The 13,834-nt window shown below is 36.6% G+C and overlaps 1 non-coding gene across 1 annotated transcript; it reads left to right on the forward strand.

Annotated features, from left to right (window-relative positions):
- Positions 1 to 4,257: 4,257 nt before the first annotated feature.
- Positions 4,258 to 4,329, forward strand: TRNAQ-CUG. The gene has a single exon. It is a non-coding gene; the product is annotated as a tRNA-Gln (tRNA).
- Positions 4,330 to 13,834: the final 9,505 nt, after the last annotated feature.

Here is a 13,834-nt window from a genome sequence, read left to right on the forward strand (position 1 = left end):
TCTACCATTCAATAAATCCCTCTTTCACTAACAATTGGTATCAGAGCTATCTTCTTAAGGGATTTGTGAGATGAAAATGGGAGAATCAAGTTTTTCAGCGGTTGCACCACCAGTCTTCGATGGAGACAATTATCAAATGTGGGCAGTTCGTATGGAGACTTATTTGGAGGCCTTGGATCTTTGGGAAGCAATAGAAGAGGATTACGAGGTCCCTCCGCTTCCAGCAAATCCTACTATAGCACAAATCAAATTACAGAAGGAAAAGAAGACAAGGAAATCAAAGGCAAAAGCTTGCCTATTTGCTGCTGTATCTGAAATGATCTTCATGCGAATAATGTCCCTTAAAACAGCAAAAGAAATCTGGGATTATCTCAAGTCCGAATATGAAGGAGATGAGAGGATTCGTGGAATGAAAGTCCTGAATTTGATTAGGGATTTCGAGTTGCAGAAGATGAAGGAGTCAGAGTCTGTAAAAGAGTACTCTGATAGACTTCTCAGCATCGCCAATAAGGTGAGATTGCTTGGTTCTGTATTAAATGATTCCAGGATCGTTGAAAAGCTGCTGGTCACTCTTCCAGAGAAGTTTGAAGCCACCATTACTACTCTGGAGAACACCAAAGACTTGTCAAAGATTTATCTTACAGAGCTCTTGAATGCTTTACAAGCGCAAGAGCAAAGGAGGTCTATGAGACAAGAAGGGGTGATTGAAGGTGCCTTACTTGTTAAGCATTAAGACAGCCGCAGGTACAAAAATAGCAAAAATTTCAAAAATCAATTGACGTATGGAGATTCATCTGCCAACTATCAAAAGACAAAAGGAGGAGGTTTAAAAAAATCCTATCCACCTTGCCGCCATTGTGAGAAGAAAGGTCATCCACTATACAAGTGTTGGAGAAGACCTGACGCCTTCTGCTCCAAATGCAATCAACTTGGACATGAAGCTGTGATCTGCAAAGCCAAAGATCTAGTGAAAGAAGTAGATGCACAGGTCGTTGATCAAGAAGAAGAAGAAGAAGAAGATCAATTGTTTATGGTCACTTCTTCCTCAAGCAAAGAATCAAGCGAGAGTTGGTTGATTGACAGTGGGTGCACAAATCACATGACATATGACAAGGAGTCTTTTGAGGAATTAAGAGACACTGAAGATAAGAGAGTGAGGATTGGCAATGGTGAACACTTGGAAGTAAAGGGAAAAGGCACAGTAGCTATAACAAGCTATGAAGGTACAAAATTTATTCCAGATGTTTTATTTGTGCCTAAAATTGATCAAAATCTCTTGAGCGTTGGTCAGTTACTTAATAAAGGTTATAAAGTGTTGTTTGAGAATAAGCAGTGCTTGATCAAAGATGCTAGTGGCAAAGACTTGTTCAACGTCAAAATGAAAAGAAAAAGCTTTGCTCTAAATCCGACGGCCTTTATATCCAGAGCTGGTGCCACTGGGACTTGGCACAAAAGACTTGGGCACTTTCATCATCGAGGTTTGCTTCAGATACAGTCAAAGAAGCTGGTAGGAGAACTCACTGACATTGATGATGACATGTCTCCTTACCGTGCTTGTAATTTTGGGAAGCAACATAGACAACCCCTTCCTAAACAGGCATGGAGAGGCTCGAAAAAGCTGCAACTGGTTCATGCTGATCTTTGTGGTCCTCAGCGAACACCATCATTAAATGGTAATCTTTATTACATTGCTTTTATTAATGAACTAACAAGAATGTGTTGGATATTCTTGCTGAAGCAAAAGTCAGAAGTTGCGGGTGTATTTTAGAAATTCAAAGCCAAAGTTGAGAAGGAAAGTGCATGCTTGATTCAGACTATAAGATTAGATAATAGCAAGAAGTAAACTTTAGAAACTTTTAACAGGTTTTGTGAAGAGGCTGGAATTGAACATCAATTGACAGCATCATACACTCCTCAACAGAATGACGTCAGTGAAAGGAGGAATAGATTCATTATGGAGATGACGAGATGCATGCTTCATGAGAAGGATCTTCCAAAACGTTTTTGGGGAAAAGCAACAAACACTATTATGTGCTTGCAAAATCGAATTTCAACAAAAGATGTGAAGGACCCGACACCATTTGAAGTTTGGTATGGTTACAAACCTTCTTTAAAGTTCGTTAGAGTATTTGGGTGTCTTTGCTTCATTTACATTCCACAGGTCAAGCGTGATAAGCTTGACAAAAAGTCAGAAGTTGGCATCTTTGTTGGCATGTTAGAAGAGTCTAAACATGAACGACAAGATGCTTTGATTGATGATGCACCCGTCCGAGGAGGAGCTTTCAGTGATCGAGAAAAACAAAATCTGGGAGTTGGTTGATCGACCTCTAAACAGAAAAATAATTGGCGCAAGATGGGTGTTCAGAAAAAAGCTTGGAGTTCACAGCATCTAAACAAGGAGGAGTGTTAAAGATCACGTATTTGTTTAGATTGCTGTCAATTAGTATCTAATTAAATCTCCGTTAGGAGTTAGATACAGTTTTTATTTGATTTAGTTTTGATTTGATTAGATTTTATTTTGATTTGTTTACTGGTTTGTTACCAGATTTTCTTCAGATTTTTAGGTAGATTTTCTGAATATCTTTTGTATTCTCTGTATAAATATGGAGCATTCTTGCTCTTCATAATTCAATCATCTCATCTACCATTCAATAAATCCCTCTTTCACTAACAATTCTTACCAAGTCCTTGAAATAATTAATAACAATTTTTGTAATTAATTACCAAGTTCTTGAAATAATTAATTACCAAATCTTCCTTTAGTTCTCTTTCCGCGAACACATGAGTGGGGCTATCGGATCGTGTCATCTTGTTAGTAAATTTTGATGTAGTGTATCTCAACTAAGTGAGGAAAATAGGAGGCCCTCCTTATCCTCCTACTCATGATACATAAAAGAGGGATAGGGGCATTGTCGCTCACCGCATGATGGGAGATAACGGTCAGTTTTGGGTATGAATCTTAGCAACTTATTTACCATGATATTCAATTAATCCTAGGTAGATTCTTGGAACATGGTTTAGAAATGAATATAGGCTTATACATTATATCATGGAGTAGCATCATAACTCATTAGTTTTAACTTAGGTACACATTAAAGGCAACCTAATGTGATCCCATGGGCGTAAAAACTTACTAGTAACTCGATGAACCCCTTTCAAGATCGTGTATAAAGTTTCACGTTACTTGGGTGTCTTAAAATTCGTAAAACGAGGTTATTTTGGGCGAAGGGCGTTATAGTTATTTTACACCTCTCGGTTTACCATCTTAGGCATACTCAATTGCTACCAATTTTTTTTACGTAACTTTAGCACACAATAATATGCGAAGTATTAAAATTTCATAAGTAGTAGAGCTGATTGAGGGGGTTAATTTAGTGCTACTTAATTTTTTAGCAAAACGACTGGTTTAGACCCTTAACTCACCGTTTTTAATATTTTTCTTTCATATACTACTAGTTCATACTTGACTTGGGATATAGGTTGAAATCCAAGTAATTCCCACCCGTATTTCTTAAGAAAACTCCAAGATATTAATTTACCGCTTGTCTGGTATTCTGAGCCTCGTTTCTTGAGCTTCTTGTATTTGATTTTCTCCAAATTTTCTTTGGCAACTTCCTTAGTGAGTCAAGTTTTGGCCGCGGGTTGCAAATTGCTCACCAACCGAAAGGAATGATGGGTCGTGGGTTGGCTGTAGTGATGGGTTGCCCAAGTTTGAACCAAATCCAACCCATCCTATCGTCTTCTTCGCCTGATTCACGCGTCTTTCCATTTGCCTTTCTCTTTCTTCTCAAGACCTTTTAACTCAATTTTTTTGTTGCTCCTCCGTTTAGATCTGAACTATGGTGAGTTCCTATTGGCTTGCCTTACCCTCCCACGACGTTGTAGTGTCTTGTACGTACCTACACAATTTGACTATCTTTATACCTTAGTTTAAAAAAATTGTGAGTTTGCCGACGGTGAAGAAAAATGCAAGAGACGATGTGAATGCGAGTATCTTACGGTGGGTATGCTCGAAGTTATTGGCTAAAAAAGAATTGTAAAATAATTGGGTAAAGAAAATACTTCTTTAACTATTTTTCTAATCGAATAATTGTACACCTAATCTAATATATTAATTGATTTTAATGTGTTGAAACCCTATCAAATACAAAACAGAAAAAACGATGACACACCCGTAGTTTTTAAACTTTTGAAAGTATATGAAGATACTATTTATTTTTTGAAGTTAAAAGAGATTTATTTCGCACAAATCATGGTGGTCCCATGGTCTAGTAGTTAGGACATTAGACTCTGAATCTAATAACCCGAGTTCAAATCTCGGTGGGACCTATTTTTATAGTTTGTGAATAGTAACTTAACAACCAATTTATGAAATATATGAGCCTTGTAATAGTGAAATGTGCATATCTTGCTTTGGCTGCAAGAGATCATTCAGTTATTGGAAGGCCCCTTCTATTGTAGATTTTCAACTATCATCAATATATATGGCCATAGGCTAAGTTCTTCACACTTTATGTCCCTTTTCTTTGTATTCTTACATATTCGTTGTCCGAAATCATTCTTTTCATAAGGAAATTTTTTATTCAATAGCAAGACATCAAGTAAGAACCCGTAATTGTGCCTTCATTAGTAAATATTTAGTATAGTTAATTTGAGCTAGTTAAATAAGTTACTCACTTATATGGTTACACTAGGAGAATTGTTAGTAGATTTAGTAGAATAAGTTACTAACTTATGGAGTAAGGAGAATTGTTAGTAGACTCAATAGAATAAGTTACTAATTTATGGAGCAACTATAGAAGAATTGGTAGTAGTTGACAAATTGTAGATCAAGTTTTGTGGTTGTGGACTAAGTTTTATGTTTTAATTAAGAAGATTGTTAGTGGTTCTTAACTTAGGAGAAAGTTTAGAAAGCAAGTTAATACTTTCTCAACTATCAATACTGATGAGAAGTATGCCTTTTTCACAACAACAGAACAACAAAGAGAATCGAAAAGCTAGGTGCTTAAGCGTTCTTTGTTCCAAAAGATCTATCACCTCAATGATGGTGTTAATATAACACATGCGGAAACAATTTGGATCTTAGGCACTTTTAGAACATCAATTATTGTAAATAACTAGCATGTTCATAAGTATTAAAATTTAATGAGTTTAACTATTAACCTTTTGTAGTTCAAACTCCTTTTGCCTCACAAACCGGTTTCGAACCACCACTAGTGTCTTCTCCACTATCCTCCGGCCTTAGAACGGGATTGTGGAATCCGGTGAGTGACTAAACTTGGGAGAGATTTTGTATATGTGAAGAGAGTGTTTGTAATAGGTTTTTCTCAAAGTTTTTCACCAAGATGAAGAAGACCTTCCATGTATCATGATCACTCTATTTAAAGAGTCATGTTTGCATGTTCATGCAAATTTGAGATCACCAAATTTTGACACTTAAAATTCCACTCAAATGTTTGGGATTATGTGGCAAGCATGCATGTTTGAGTTAACCAAATTTTGACACTCAAAATTCCACTCAAACTTGTGGGGTTTATTTGGCAAACATGCAAGTTTGGTTAAACCAAATTTTGACACCTCAAAATTTCACTAACATGGATTTTTCCATTAGATGAAAGTCAACATTTTGACTTTCTTCATTTTAATTCAAATTGATTTAAATAATGAATTTCAAATTAAAAGTAACATTAAATGATTAATTAAACTATTTAATTAATATTTAATATTAATTCAAATGCCAATCCCAATCAATTCCGACACATAATTGATTAAGATATTTAAATCTTATTTAAATATCTCAGATTTGTTTTGTTTAATTCGTAAATAAAACAAAATTGCAGTTAAATATATCGTATATATGTAACGCATATTCCCAAATTTGAATTCGAACACTTCGAACTCACTCGTCACACTGTTCTATGGTTTAGTCCGATATGAGCTAGCAGAGGGACCTAATGGACCTATAGATCATGGGCTCCAATGATCCAAGATTAACCGGTTAAACTCATTAACCTTGTTAACCAACATTCGTTAACTACTAGGACACTCCACTATAGCCTAGTAGTTGCACTCCCCTCACTATAGATATATTTCTTTCCATCTGATATAACCATGATTAGTAAGTCGATCCTTCACAGGTTGTTCGTAACTAGAGTTGGGTCAATTTACCGTTTTACCCCTGAAGTTACTTCTTGTTCCTTATGTCTCACTGATCCTCTAATGAACAACTGGTTTGTGGTCCAACCAGTAAACCGAATCCCTCTTAGGCCAATGAGAGGGTGGGGCCCCTTGTTCAAGACCTGGAGTCAGTGCTTAAGGGAACTACCTTTCTTCTATCCCTAAAAGTGGGTAGGAGTGAATTCCGTCTTGCACCCCACGTCCCCAGCCATTCACCCAGTCTTACCCCTGAAATGGGAGGCCTGTTGAGTCGGCGAACTAGAGCCACTCTCACCCATGCAAATCTAAGGATAATTCCGAATAAACAGGAGTTCATAGTTAGCTCAGGATTAAAACCGAGTTACCTAGGTTATCGAATGAAAAGAAAATCAGTCTCAACAGTAAACGACATTATAAAGTGAGAGTGGTTTTCTTCATGGTTCGATCTTATGCAATACTCATTGCATAGGACGCCCCCACTCACATGTCTCCACATGTACAATTTAATGATCACATTGTTTATATCATATACAAAAGTGGGCCGCATCCATAGTGTCCCCAGAATAAGGTACTCAGCCTTATCCTTATACTATAGATCATTTTGACTATATACTTGAACTTGATCCCCTCTTATGTCTCTACATATAGTTTAAGTAATCATACTATAGCCAGAGTGTTCTTAGTTTATTGGATTTAGATTAATGATCGTAAAGTTCACTTTATTCAATAACAATTTTTACTGAATAAACATTAATAATAACTTTATTGAAAATAGAATGTATCTTTGTTTACAAATTTTGAGTTTTAGGACATAAAATCCAACAAACTCCCACTTGGACTAAAACTCTAGTGGGGTTTTATAACGTTGAGTAGAGAGAAATACAATAAACTATGGCATCACATACTCATGCCTTTTCTCCCACTTGCCCTAGATTACATAACTCATAGTCCTAGACTCACTAGGTGCCCTTCAAACACTTTAGCCGTGAGGGGCTTTGTAAATGGATAAGCAATGTTGTGCTCTGAAGCTATCTGTGTGACGATCACATCTCCTCGTTGCACAATCTCCCTTATGAGATGATATTTGCGCTCAATATGTTTTCCTCGCTTATGGCTTCTTGGTTCTTTTGAATTTGCAACTGTTCCACTGTTATCACAATAAAGAGTGACGGGAAGATGCATATTTGGAACGACTTCCAAATCAGTTAAGAACTTCCTAAGCCATACAGATTCTTTCGTTGCTTCACAAGCAGCAACATACTCAGCCTCCATGGTGGAATCAGCAATGCAACCTTGCTTTATGCTTCTCCATATTATTGCTCCTTCGTTCAGAGTGAAGACAGATCCTGATGTCGATTTTCTCGAATCTACATCGGTCTGAAAATCTGAGTCAGTGTACCCTGTAAGGATTAAATCCTTAGCACCGTACATTAGCATATAGTCCCTCGTTCTCCTAAGATACTTCAGGATATTCTTAACGGCAGTCCAATGAGCACGTCCCGGATTGGACTGATATCTGCTGACAATTCCCACAGCATAGCATATGTCGGGTCGGGTACATAACATGGCATACATCAGACTACCGACCGCTGGTGCATAGGGAATGTGTTTCATATCCACAACTTCTTGAGGTGTCATAGGACTTTGTTCCTTCGACAAATGAACTCCATGCCTGAAAGGTAATAATCATTTCTTGGAGTCCTGCATCTTATATCGATTCAACATTTTGTCGATGTACGATGCTTGAGACAATGCTAGTGTTTTGTTCTTGCAATTCCGAACAATTTGGATTCCAAGAACAAACTGAGCCTCTCCCAAATCTTTCATTTGGAATTGTGTCGCCAGTCAATGCTTAATGTTAGTCAGAATTCCCACATCATTTCCAATGAGTAGGATATCGTCAACGTACAACACCAGGAAAGCTACTGTAGAGTTGACTATCCTTTTATAAACATAAGGTTCGTCAACATTCTGTTTAAAGCCATAAGATTTGATCGCAGTATCAAACTTTATATTCCAGGATCGAGATGCTTGCTTCAACCCATAAATGGATCTTTTAAGCTTGCAAACCCTTTGCTCGTGATCCTGTTCAATGAACCCCTCTGGTTGAGCCATATAGATACTCTCTTCAAGATTGCCGTTTAGAAAAGCTGTCTTAACATCCATTTGCCAAATTTCATAATCATAAAATGTGGCAATAGACAAGAGTATTTTAATTGATTTAAGCATAGCAACAGGAGAGAAGGTTTCTTCATAGTCCACCCCCTCTCTTTGGGTATAACTCTTTGCTACTAGTCGTGCTTTAAAGGTCTGTACCTTACCGGTTTGGTCTCGTTTCCTCTTATAGATCCATTTGCAACCAATAGGTTTTACCTCATCTGGTTGATCTACAAGTTCCCAGACTGAATTGAAGTACATTGACTCCATTTCAAGATTCATGGCTTTAATCCACTGATCTCTATCCTCATCATTCATTGCCTGTTTATAGGTCAATGGATCCTCAACGCCATCATCAGGTATGATGACTTGAGTTTCTGCCAAACCCAAGTAACGATCAGGTTGAGTTATAACCCTCCCACTACGTCGAGGCATTCTCAACTCTTGAGAAGGATGTGATTGACCAGAAGTGTCAGCTCCATTGTTTTATTGTTTTATCAGTAGCTTCTTTAGAAATCTCACTTAATACTAGTTTGCTACGAGTTTGATGATTTCTTACGTGGTCTTCCTCTAAGAATGTAGCGTTCGTTGATACAAACACTCTATTTTCTTGAGGATCATAAAATAAACCACCTTTCGTCTCTTTGGGGTATCCTACGAATAGACATAATTTTGAACGACGTTCTAATTTCTTGAGATTTTGTAACAACACATGTGCTGGACATCCCCAAATTCTGAAGTGACGTAAACTACCTTTACGCCCTTTCCATAACTCATAAGGTGTTTCTGAAACACTCTTAGTAGGAACCATGTTCAAAATGTATGTAACAGTCTCCACTGCATATCCCCAAAACGGATCGGGTAATTGAGCGAAACTCATCATAGACCGAACCATGTCTAATAGAGTTCTATTTCTCCTTTCTGATACACCATTTTGTTGAGGCATACCAGGGGCTGAGAGTTGAGATCTTATTCCATGTTCTATCATATAGTCCTGAAATCTTAAGTCCATGTACTCTTCTCCTCGATCTGATCGAAGTGTTTTAATAGTTTTACCTAATAGATTCTCAACCTCAGTCTTGTACTCTCTGAATTTTTCAAGAGCTTCGTACTTGTGATGCATTAGGTAAAGATAGCCATACCTTGAATAATCATCAATAAAACTGATGAAATATTCATACCCTCCTCGTGCTTTGACATTCATTGGACCACAGAGATTTGATGCACGAGTTCTAAGGTTTCTTTGGCTCTATAACCTTTTTCGGAAAATGATCGTTTAGTCATTTTACCCTCAAGACAAGACTCACATGGAGGTAAAGAATTGTCTTCTAACTTATTTAGAAGTCCTCTTTTAACCAATCTCTCAATCCTATTGAGATTAATGTGACCTAGTCTTAAGTGCCAAAGATAGGTTTTAGGAGAAATCTTTTGTCGTTTATTTTGAGTTTTAGCTATTTTAAACATCTCAGTATTTAAAATAGCTTTTGTTTTGCTCGGTTTTAACATATTTAAGTTGTTTTCTAGTTTTGCAGAACAAATATGAATACCTCTTTTGCAAATGAACACTTCATTGATTTCAAAAGATACTTTATACAACTGTTCTAACAAACAAGAGATGGATATTAGATTTCTTTTCATTCCAGGAACAAAAAGTACATTATCTAATATAATGAATCTATCTCCAAAAAACAACTTTAAATTTCCTACTGATCTTGCTGAGACAATCTCTCCTGTTCCAACCCTGAGTGTTATCTCGCCGTCCGCAAGCATTCTCCAGGAGCTAGTTTCCTGGTAAAAAGAACAAATATGATTAGTCGCCCCTAAATCTAGTATCCAAGTTGAGTTGTCATACTCTACTAAACATATTTCTACAACGAGTAAATCATATTTACCTTGTTGTGTCTTTTCGGCTTTCTTCTCTGCAAGGTATTTTGGACAGTTTCTCTTTCAGTGCCCGTTTTCATTGCAATGGAAACATTTTCCTTTATCTGCTTTTTGAACCTTGTTCTTGCGGTTAATAGGAATCTTATTTTTCCCTTTTCCCTTCTTCTTCATCAAAACACTTTTAGGAGTTGAAGGTCCAGACTTATTTTTGGAGGACGATTCTCGTAGTAATTTCTTGGAGATAGCAACATTTGTTTCTCCTGTTTGTCCCTTGTTCGTTAAGAGGGACTGATAAGTCTGTAGCTCATTGAGAAGAGCAGTCAAGTTATATTCTATTTTGTTCATAACCACATTGGTGCGGAACTGGAAGAAGCTCTTCGGAAGAGACATCATGATAAAACTAACTTGACTCTTCTCATCAATGACAACTTCATTTTCTTCTGCCACATTGAAATGGACCATCATGTCCAGGACATGTTCTCTAACTGAGGTCCCTTCTTTCATACGACAGTTGTAAATGTATTTTATGGCTTCATGTCTAAGGGAGAAGGACGGTTGTCCAAACATCCCTTTTAGAGATTCCATAATCTCTTTAGCAGTACCCATCACATCGTGTTTCTTAGCAAAAACATCAGATATGTTGGCTAGAATGTACACTCGGGCTTTGTCATTTGCCTTTATCCATCTGTCATATGCATCCCGAACTGTTCGGTTTGCATTTGAGTTGGGGTTTGGAGGACACTCCTCAGTTAAAACAAACTTTAAATCATCAATGACCAGTATTGTGTTTAGGTTTGATTTCCAAGTTGTGTAGTTGTCGCCGTTTAATTTCTTAGAAGCGAGTAATTGTACTATTGAGTTTGTCATGCTGTGATATAAAGAAAATTCTATTAGTGATTTGACTTAATCCTATTTAATCCAATCAGTTTTAGCAAATGTAATAATGTACCCAAATCATTATTAATTTGCAACGATACTTTAGTGAGTTAGAGCAACTGCTACCAAGGGCCAGTCAATCACTCATTCACTAAACCAAGACATTCTTGACTTAAACACTAATTCCAGAATAACTCTTGTTCCTATAGTGTTTTAGTTATCGCTATTTTGGTCAAGAATATACTAACTCTTAGTAATTCTTCGCAAGTGTGACCCACCAATTTCAGACCTCAAAGATCGGTCCTAACAACGCTATCGAATGAAAAAGCAAAAGTTGGGAATGAACCTAAGAAATCCTATCCATTTCTGGAGTTTGCGTTGTTCTGACTCCCATGTTACGACCCTCCGAATGGGTAGTTGCTCTAGGGCAACATGCAGGCGGAACATGGGAATCTCACGGTGCAACCTAGTGGTGGAGACCATAGGACGTGTTGACTTCCTTCTCCCACTTACTATAAATACTTTCTCAATTCACCTTGTTATTGACTCATGCAAATACCTTCCGAATGGAGGACGCTCCTAGGGCGACACGAGGCCGAGCATGAATCTCACTGTGTGAATTTTACAGAGAGCGTGAAGAGAAAACAATGTATCTTATACACCTTTTTCCTCCCACTAAGTATTTTAGATGGTTGGGTATACTCATTACTTAAGTATATTCCGGCTAATTAAGTATAACTTAAGTCTAGGTAATTTTTCTAAATCTTACATCACTTAAGCATGCTCATAAAACTGGGCTAACTAAGCTCAAGTACTGGTTCGATCTCCAGGTAGTAGGTGTTCCGTAAACCGTCAACTTAAGTACCTTCAGCCTTAGACAAGATCGTGCCAGGTGAGCTTTCTCGTAACCGCAATTTTATAAGACATCGACCTATTTTAACTGTTAAATTTGATCGTGCTCGGTTCTTAACCCTTAGTGTGCATGCACTTATCTTTATTATAGATTTTAACGTCTATCTCATTTTATGACGTTGAAAATAACCTATAACATGCATCTAACATGCTTTATATAACAATTTATATAATCATCCATTCCATGCAATAATATAACAATTTATATCTATCACTCATGGAACCCTAAGACATGCATACTATACATTATAACACTTATAACATACTTGGAATGCATGAAACATGCTTAGCCTATGGTGGGATTTTAAATCTATATGACATAATTTATGCATTTACATTTTCTATTTAATTAAAACATACATTCATAATGCATAATTAATTAAACACACTAAAGTGGGTTGGTTTTGGCATTTTAAAGCAAGAAATTAACTAAATTATTACATTAATAATTAAAAATAACTTGAGCCGCTCCCGAGGATCACGAACTGGGCGAACCAACCCTTAAACATTGAATCGGTCCCCAACGACAGAAAAAACACCCGAACCGCCTCTTCCATCTTCTTCGGTTCAGCTTGCTATCTCTTCCATTTTCGATCAATTACAACCTAAAATGGACTCTAATGACTCAATAATAGTTACAGACCTTTCTTCATTCATTAAAGCCCTTACACCTTAGGCTTATTACAATAATTGTATCAAATGGAAGCATAAAAAAAATGCCAAAACCAAAACCATCCACTTTAGCAACCACAAATTTCATTCATGAAATGGTACACACCATGATCAAATTAATGTAAATAAAGTGCCTAAAACTTGCTCTGATACCAATTGATGGTGTTAATATAACACATGCGGAAGCAATTTGGATCTTAGGCACTTTTAGAACATAATTTATTGTAAATAACTAGCATGTTCATAAGTATTAAAACTTAATGAGTTTAAATACTAACCTTTTGTAGTTCAAACTCCTTTTGCCTCACAAACCTGTTTCGAACCACCACTAGTGTCTTCTCCACTATCCTTCGGCCTTAGAACGGGATTGTGGAATCCGGTGAGTGACTAAACTTGGGAGGGATTTTGTATATGTGAAGAGAGTGTTTGTGAGAGGTTTTTCTCAAGGTATTTCACCAAGATGAAGAAGACCTTCCATGTATCATGATCACTCTATTTAAAGAGTCATGTTTGCATGTTCATGCAAATTTGAGATCACCAAATTTTGACACTTAAAATTCCACTCAAATGTTTGGGATTATGTGGCAAGCATGCATGTTTGAGTTAACCAAATTTTGACACTCAAAATTCCATTCAAACTTGTGGGGTTTATTTGGCAAACATGTAAGTTTGGTTAAACCAAATTTTGACACTTCAAAATTACACTAACATAGATTTTTCCACCGGATGAAAGTCAACATTTTGACTTTCTTCATTTTTATTCAAATTGATTTGAATAATGAATTTCAAATTAAAGTAACATTAAATGATTAATTAAACTATTTAGTTAATATTTAATATTAATTCAAATGTCAATCCCAATCAATTCCGACACATAATTGATTAAGATATATAAATCTTATTTAAATATCTCAGATTCTCTCTTTTTGTTTAATTCGTAAATAAAACAAAATTGCGGTTAAATATATCGTATATATGTAACGCATATTCCCTAATTTGAATTCGAACACTTCGAACTCACTCGTCACACTGTTCTATGGTTTAGTCCGATATGAGCTAGCAGAGGGACCTAATGGACCTATAGATCATGGGCTCCAATGATCCAAGATTAACCGGTTAAACTCATTAACCTTGTTAACCAACATTCGTTAACTACTAGGACACTCCACTATAGCCT

Source organism: Cucurbita moschata, unplaced genomic scaffold (genome assembly GCF_002738365.1).
Source record: "Cucurbita moschata cultivar Rifu unplaced genomic scaffold, Cmos_1.0 Cmo_Scf00057, whole genome shotgun sequence".
NCBI lineage: Eukaryota > Viridiplantae > Streptophyta > Magnoliopsida > Cucurbitales > Cucurbitaceae > Cucurbita > Cucurbita moschata.